This window comes from Macrosteles quadrilineatus, unplaced genomic scaffold (genome assembly GCF_028750875.1).
Source record: "Macrosteles quadrilineatus isolate MER2022 unplaced genomic scaffold, UCM_ALF_1.0 Scaffold_94__1_contigs__length_391377, whole genome shotgun sequence".
NCBI classification, from domain to species: Eukaryota; Metazoa; Arthropoda; class Insecta; order Hemiptera; family Cicadellidae; genus Macrosteles; species Macrosteles quadrilineatus.
In genome coordinates, this window is record NW_026542687.1 from 57914 (window position 1) to 65653 (window position 7740).

The following is a 7740-nucleotide window of genomic DNA, read 5'->3' on the forward strand; positions in this document are numbered from 1 at the left end:
TCATTGACATACACGAAAACATCACAGATCTAAGATAAGAATCATATTAATTTGCTAAGTAATTAAACCAAAGTTATTTAACTTAATAATTATAACGTTTTAATTTGTTTGTAATAATAAAATTGAATGAATTTCAAACAAAGTAAATGTCTAATATAAATCTTTGTCTTTAGTATTGTTGAAACAAAGGTGCTGCTTAATTAGATATAATTTTGATTGTATTCCATTTAAATATGGCAATGTTCTAACAAAGCCATTAAATAGTAAAATTTTAATAATCGTTGTACTAAATTTTTAAACATTTTAAATTGTATTTCGATTCAATGATTTACATTTAAAGGGTCATTCAATTTGGTGCTCTAAGTTTACTCTGACCAATTATTTTTGTAACTTAACGTACTACAATAATATATGCTAATAGACCAACTTTTGAATACCAAAGTTGTTTTATGGACTTGGTCCAATAACAATGCAGCCATTACTCCATAACCACAAGAAATGGTTTACCTAAAGTCCAGGCAGGGTTAACCATATTTCTCCATTAGCTACAAACTTCGCCTCCAGCCCAGAAGTATGTCGTAGAAGTTGAAAGTTTCTTACTATTAATTCTCTTTACGTTATCATCCCTTGGCTCACCTGAGTTATTTTCAACCCCTTTTAGTAGTTTATTTCGGGGTGAAAATGTTCAACCCTTTGCAACTTGGGTTTTAGTGGAAGGTATTGTTTGAGTTTGAATTGTTTGGTAATGTTTGAAGGTGTAGTGTAATCTATGTTGTGTAACAAAGAATAACTTGACCAGTTGCATTCTTTACTGTAGGATTATCATGTAGATAAATATGTTTTACAGTATTTACTTAACTATAACAGTAACAAATTATTACTTGTTCAATCAGTTGTTTTTCTGAACGATGTGAACTGGTTTTAAAACAAGTTGTCTAATTGTGGTTATGTTTTACCAGACTAAGGACCACGAAAATCACATCTCTTACATTCTTAAACTGTTTAAACCGTAACCAATAGTTAATAAGCTCTTCAAGAGATGTATTACATTCATGTTGCCTAATATTTTTAAGGTTGTAAATACAGGTTACTTTATTTAAGTGACTAGCACTCCAAAACCAGCTCCAAAACAGCTGTGCTGCATTTAAGGTGTTGGTCTATAAATGCCTGTCTAATGAATTTAATACCTATTCTTGCCTCTTCGTAGATCATGGAATCAGCGTCGTTAAATAATAACAACCTAATATTTTCAAATTAACACAAATCCACGATATACACTTATATCCTACAAGGAGCCGAGGGCTGTACAACGTTGTACAGGTTGCCAAAATAAACTCGAGTAGCCTGTTCTCATAACCAACAGAAAAGTTCCTAAATAAACTCCCTCAGGAGATTAAGTAACAGCGGTATGAAAATATATTCAAAAGTATTCTCAAAATATGTTTGGTTGCCAACGAGTTTTTAAGTGAGGGCGAGTTCCTTATCACCAATGCATAGGTGCATGTATGGCTGATTTAGATCTCAGGGTCTAGGAGTCCTATTTTATGCATTGGACGTGTTACCTACTTGTTTTTTATTGTTTTATGTCATAGATTATATATATTATCAAGGAATTAAGTTGTTGTTTCGTCTTAATTGTGATACTGCTGACTGTCCTTGATAAAGGATCACTGCTGACTGTCCTTGATAAAGGATCGGCTTATCAGTTACACATACATTCCACTCCATTTTACAAGCACCCTGCGTTTCAGCTCACAAAGTGAATTAACCGTCTTATACGGACAGTCCTGATAAGGATGTTTTTCTGATGCCATGAACCCCGTCCTCCACTCTTGCACTGCAGGATTATTGCAAGGACATGTGTTTATTTCAGACATCCATCGATCACATCCTGCGTTAATGTGTGTTTCAAACTATCATTAGTCATGATCGCTTGACATCGGCTACTTCCGACAGTCGTTTCCGTATCATCGATAATCGATTGTAGCAATTTGTCACTCAATGATAATTTTGTTTATAAAGTCTAAAAATTTTGCATTGATTTTGTGGAAAACAATTAACACTAGTTGATAATTTGAATAAATAATACACAATACTTTTTCTTAAGCTCAATTTATTTCTGTCATCAATGAATTCTTGGGGAGTTAGTACACTACTTTACCTATGACCATTTTTTTATTACTAACAATCACTACCTACTCATAACGTCTAAGAGAGGTTATAGTCTAGTCATATTTGAGAAATTACCTAAAAAAAACTCTTATTAGTGTAAAACTTGGTACGTATATTGAACTTTACTTCCGGAATAACATACTAAAAGTCCTCGAAAAAAAACTTGTGCTACGGCCGCCATCTTGGAAAATGGCGTCCAAATACCAGTTTTTTCCCGATTACTCAAAAACTATTCATCCTATAAAAGAACATTAAATGTGAAGAATGTTCGCCAAAGAAAGAGCTACAACCTTTGTATTAACAACATCTCGATATAATTAACCGTTTAGCCATAAAATGCAATATTTAAAAAATAAATATGAAAATTCTTAATAAAAACATTAATTGCCATTAACAAGTTTTAAATAAATTATTAAAAAAATTATTTTATTATTTTAATTTAAAAATAGGAATGTTCTGAACATTTTCATACCAGTAACATAAGTTCTCCTTTCAATTTATATTTTCTGTGAAATTTTAAATGTCGTTGTTAGACTACCATAATAATAATAACGCGGAAACTCTTGGTAAGCAGTAGAACTTCAGTCTGGTGATGAATAAGGTTGGGGCAATTATGTAACAGGATTCATCACAATGATAATTAATTGTTTGAATAAAAAATAATTAATTGTATTAAAGTGGTTTGTTTTTCACAACATACAATATTAACCTATTTTCACTGATTTAAAGGGTGTTTTTAAAAGAATGCCGGGATTTCAAATGATAATTGTTTGGGTGTACGTCAAATTGAAGCTAAAATAACAAAGTTTTATTTCCCTTGTAGCAAGGGAGGAAACTTTGGCCTTGGTATGCGCAAAACAGGTGCGTGGTGGTGCCGATATTGTGACTCATATGCTTGACGCCAGTACGACGGTTTACGGCACACGTGGTTCGCATCGTTTATATATATTGCTAAATTAAACTAAATTTAAATCTACTTGATGATAAAGAAACTTGAAGCTGGTTTAATGAGTTTCGTGGCACCGAAGTGTTTTGCAGAGACATGCACCTGGCCGGCTAAAAACAAGCGATGACATAGTCGAAGAAATCCAACAATTCTGCATCAGAAGCCCGAAAAAATGTATTGCCCAACGAAGTCTTCAGTTGAACAAACCCAAATTGATCACTTGATGATGTTATCTATAAAAGATAGAGTCGTTGTGCCGAAAAAGATTGAATTAAGACATCAGGAAAAACCCGCCGATCCAGTTTTACGCTCATATAAGATTGATGGAAATCTGAATTTTATTAAATCATTCAGAGTTTTATCAAATACTGAGAAAAAACTTTATTCTTTTACCTACAAATGTCAAATTAAATCATTTAATTATCTGGAATAGTCCCCGAGCAACGAACGTTTGAAATCCAGGCATTCTTTTAAAAACACCCTAATTAAATGTCTTAATCCTTTGGTAAATTTCAATATCCATTTACTAAGATAATTGCCATTGCATAGGTGTTTTTGTAAGGGCTTTTGTTGTTATTCCAATAGGTAAATAAAACATACATACCAAATCCCATCGTTGTACCATATTGAGCTCAGTATGAGATTATTATGGTAGTCTATCAACGAAAGCACCAGCAGTGTACCATTTAAAATGTCACAGCAAATATAAATGCAAAGGAAAAGTTATGTTAATGGTATGAAAATGTTCAGAAAATTCAAATTTTTAAATACAAATAATAAAATAAATTTTTTAATATTTTATTTAAAACTTTTTTAATCGCAATTAATGTTTTTTTACGAATTTTTAAATTGAATTTTATAATTATTGCATTTTATGGCTAAACGGTTAATTATATCAAAATATTCTCAGTACAAAAGTTGTAGATCTTTCTTTGGCAAACATTCTTCACATTTAATGTTCTTTTATAGGATGAATAGTTTTTGAGTAATTGGGGAAAAACTGCTTTTTGGACACCATTTTCCAAGATGGCGGTCGTAGCATAAGTTTATTTTCCGAGGACTTTTAGTATGTTATTCCGGAAGTAAAGTTAAATATACGTACCAAGTTTTACACTTATAAGAGTTTTTTTAGGTAATGGAGAAAATTTGATTTAAAATGACTACACTATTATGTTTGTTTTCGTTTATAACCTCTCATTGCCACTGATGCAAAGACTCTTTGTCCCAACCAATCATTCATTGTATAATCAATTAAATTGGCCTTAACACCTGATAAGTTGAAGTTAGAAGCATTACAATTTTACTTTTCTCTCAATCCTTGAACCTCATTGGTCCAAACTCGTACTGTAAAGTAAAAAATAATTCTGTAAAGTATGTAAACAATACTATTATGTGAATCTTTTCAGTTCTAAGAACTGAATTGAAAAAGCTAGTTTAAAAAACTGTCGTTGGCCAAGCTTTAAGCCAAATAAATAACGTGTACGCTTCCAAAGCTAATGTAATGCAATGTTATTTTATTATATCATACAATGTTTTCTTTCATAGAATACGAATTAAAATGAATACATAAGTGTGCCTAGTGTAAACAATATATTCAATGTGTGTAAACACTATGGTGGGAAGGGGTAGGTCTCTCATTAGTATGCCTGAAGAGTGCTCAACATCCAGACATCAATTAGTGAACCAGTTCATTGTGGCTTTTCCTCCCTCCCTCGTGTTATTAAAGAACACCTTTTTCCCCACCTAATTAATGCTTAATCGGTCTCCTGTTCAAATCAGGAGTGATTTAAGAATTCAATTCACAGATTGCTTATGCCTGTTTGGAGTCATTTATGTAAAATAATTTAATTTTCTTAATTCCTGGTAATTGCTGCACGCACATTAACTTACTTATGAAGCGGAGGTATATTCAAGGTGTAATGCTGTTTTTAATTATTTCATAGTGAAATCTTGTAAAGATCTCTGTAATATTTCTGATTTCTTTCAATATCAACATCAGAACAGTCTCCAGAACTACAAGAATAAATAAAACAGTGAAATATTTTAAGCTGAAATGGATCCTAAGTGAATGTTGAATGGAGTAAGATGATCTTTGGTTCCCAACAGGTGGTCTACCGAAGATGTGGTCCACAAGAGCCTTGGAAGTGGTCTGGTGGGGACTTGGGGGCAACAAATAATTATTGAGTAGATTTAAATTGAAAATGAAAAAAATTTAGTTTATATGACAAATAATTCATGATAATACAGTTAATTAGTTCAAATAAGTTTTTCAAATTCAAAGTCACACTGAAAACATTGCTACAAACTATTTAAACTTTCTAAAAATTGTGTGTGACATTTTTAGAAAAACTGCGCAGTGAGAACATGTATTTTATATTTAAACTTAATGATAAATAAACAGTATCAGCATTCTGACACATACTTTCTCCCATAAGTTTGTCAACAACCCTTATCATGTGTAAGCGGTGAGAGTAAATATACGGAAATGGGATTACTACAATTTTGATCAGAATTTAAAGGACATACTAAATTTTTTTCAAAATCGTTCGGGCCATTTTTGTGAAAATCCGACTTTTCCGTTATTTTATGGGGTTTTTATGGGAAAATAACATAATTTACAATAACTTTTTAACCGTATTTTTTACAGAAATGGGATTTGTACCATTTTGTTCAGAATATAAAGGACTATAACATACTAAATTTGTATTAAAATCGTGATGGCGGTTTTTGGGAAAATCCTATTTTTCCGTTATTTTATGGGGTTTTATGGGAAAATCCCCATTAAAAATCAAAATTTCTAAAAAACTTAAAACATGGTCTCAAATATGTAATGACTCACTTTCTACTATAACATCTGGGACAATTTTTTTTTAAATTTCAGTCCACTGTAGGAGATAAAGTAATTTTGTAGTTCAAATTTTGATATATATGGATTTCATGCACATATTTGTTGGCGGTTTTAGCTTAAACAACACTTCATTTCCTTCCATATATTTAGAAGAACATGTAAGTGCTCGTTAAACCAAATGTTTCTATATTTAATCAATCAGGTATGTTTAATAAAATCGTTTGTAAAAATTTAAACATGCAAATGAAAGATGGTTTGCTGCAGTGGGGATCTCGTCCTACACACTGGCCTTCAAACTGAACCAAAATATAAAGCTTGACCAAACTAATCAGCTGTATATAAATTTCAACCTCCAAACCAAAAACAACAAACTTCCCTATTAAGTTAACAAGAGTATTACAAAATCAACCACACTCAACCACTGATAGGCATAGACTGTCAAAACTACTCATTTACGTGCGGGCGAAACCAGCCCGTCCCGCGCAAGTTTGAAAGCATACATTAGAGCCCATGATCTAAAAAGTATTCATGCGGTTTCGACCTGCATTGGAAGTTTAGGTTCGTGCGGGTGATTTTTCTACCTGGACAGAGGTTTAGGACCGTCCGGGTCAACCCGCACTGGTGTGAAAGCTCCCATATGATTCAATAGTCTAAACAGGGGGGACGGTCCCTACCCCCCCCCCAACCCCGGGACGGTGTGAAAGAAGGCTAAATGTCTGTCAATTAAGTGGTCTACAACTCCGGCGAGTTGCGAACCACTGGTCTATGTAGATTTGTTACTGACAAAAATTTGCCGTTCTTATAGCATTAGGTTTATTAAAAGTCCTATGATCAAGGACAACTGGGTCTAATGTTGGGCCATCTAAAAGCTTCTGACTTCAAAATCAGGATCAAACCAGCAGCCTTCTGATTGCTAGAAAAGCACTTAAACCATTTTATCCAGTAGTAGAAAATAAATAAAATAAGTAGTAATTTTTGGTACAAATAATTTATGCATTAATTTATTGTCATGCATTTTCTGTAATCTGTGTGTAATAATAAAATACCCTCCAGGCAGCAACTGCAGACTCATAGAATTTCCATTGGCCAGATACTTTCACTAAAGTAATTCCTTAAATATATCAGATTCCTTTTTTATTTAAATAACATTCATTTTAATGAGCATTTAGGTTTGCTGCTACAAGGAAGGCAATAAGGTGTGTTTTTATTTAAACGTAAAAGCTTTCTATGAAATAAATTAACTATAAAATTTGATTAAAATATGTCTGTAAACAAGCAAACTACAACAATTTTATTTATCCACCATAAGAATATAGGAATTTTACATTCAATTTTTGGGAATTCCTCCGTAACCATTAGGCACAGAAGATCGCTTTATATACTAAATTATTTGAATTTTTAAGCTCTACAAAATGGTTTGGATATAGATTATCATTTTTTTGTTTTGAGGGTCAAAAATAGGAAAAAACAATTTTTACCCCATGAAACCTCAGTCCCTTAGTCCAATCATGCTGCTTCATAAACTCGTTTGAATAAACGTATGTTTACATGATTGTACAAAGATTCATCAAAATCGCTTGACTTTTACTCGAGTTACATCGAGGATGTAAATATTTAAAAGATCGAAAAAAATCAAGTATATTGGTCCTGGGTCTAGGTCTTTATCATGAGACCTGCAGTAATAGCTTATTTCCTAAATGGGAAATTCACCAGGTTTAAGGAAGGACATAACATAAGGTGATGTTATATCTTTCAATCAACAGGAATTGAATAT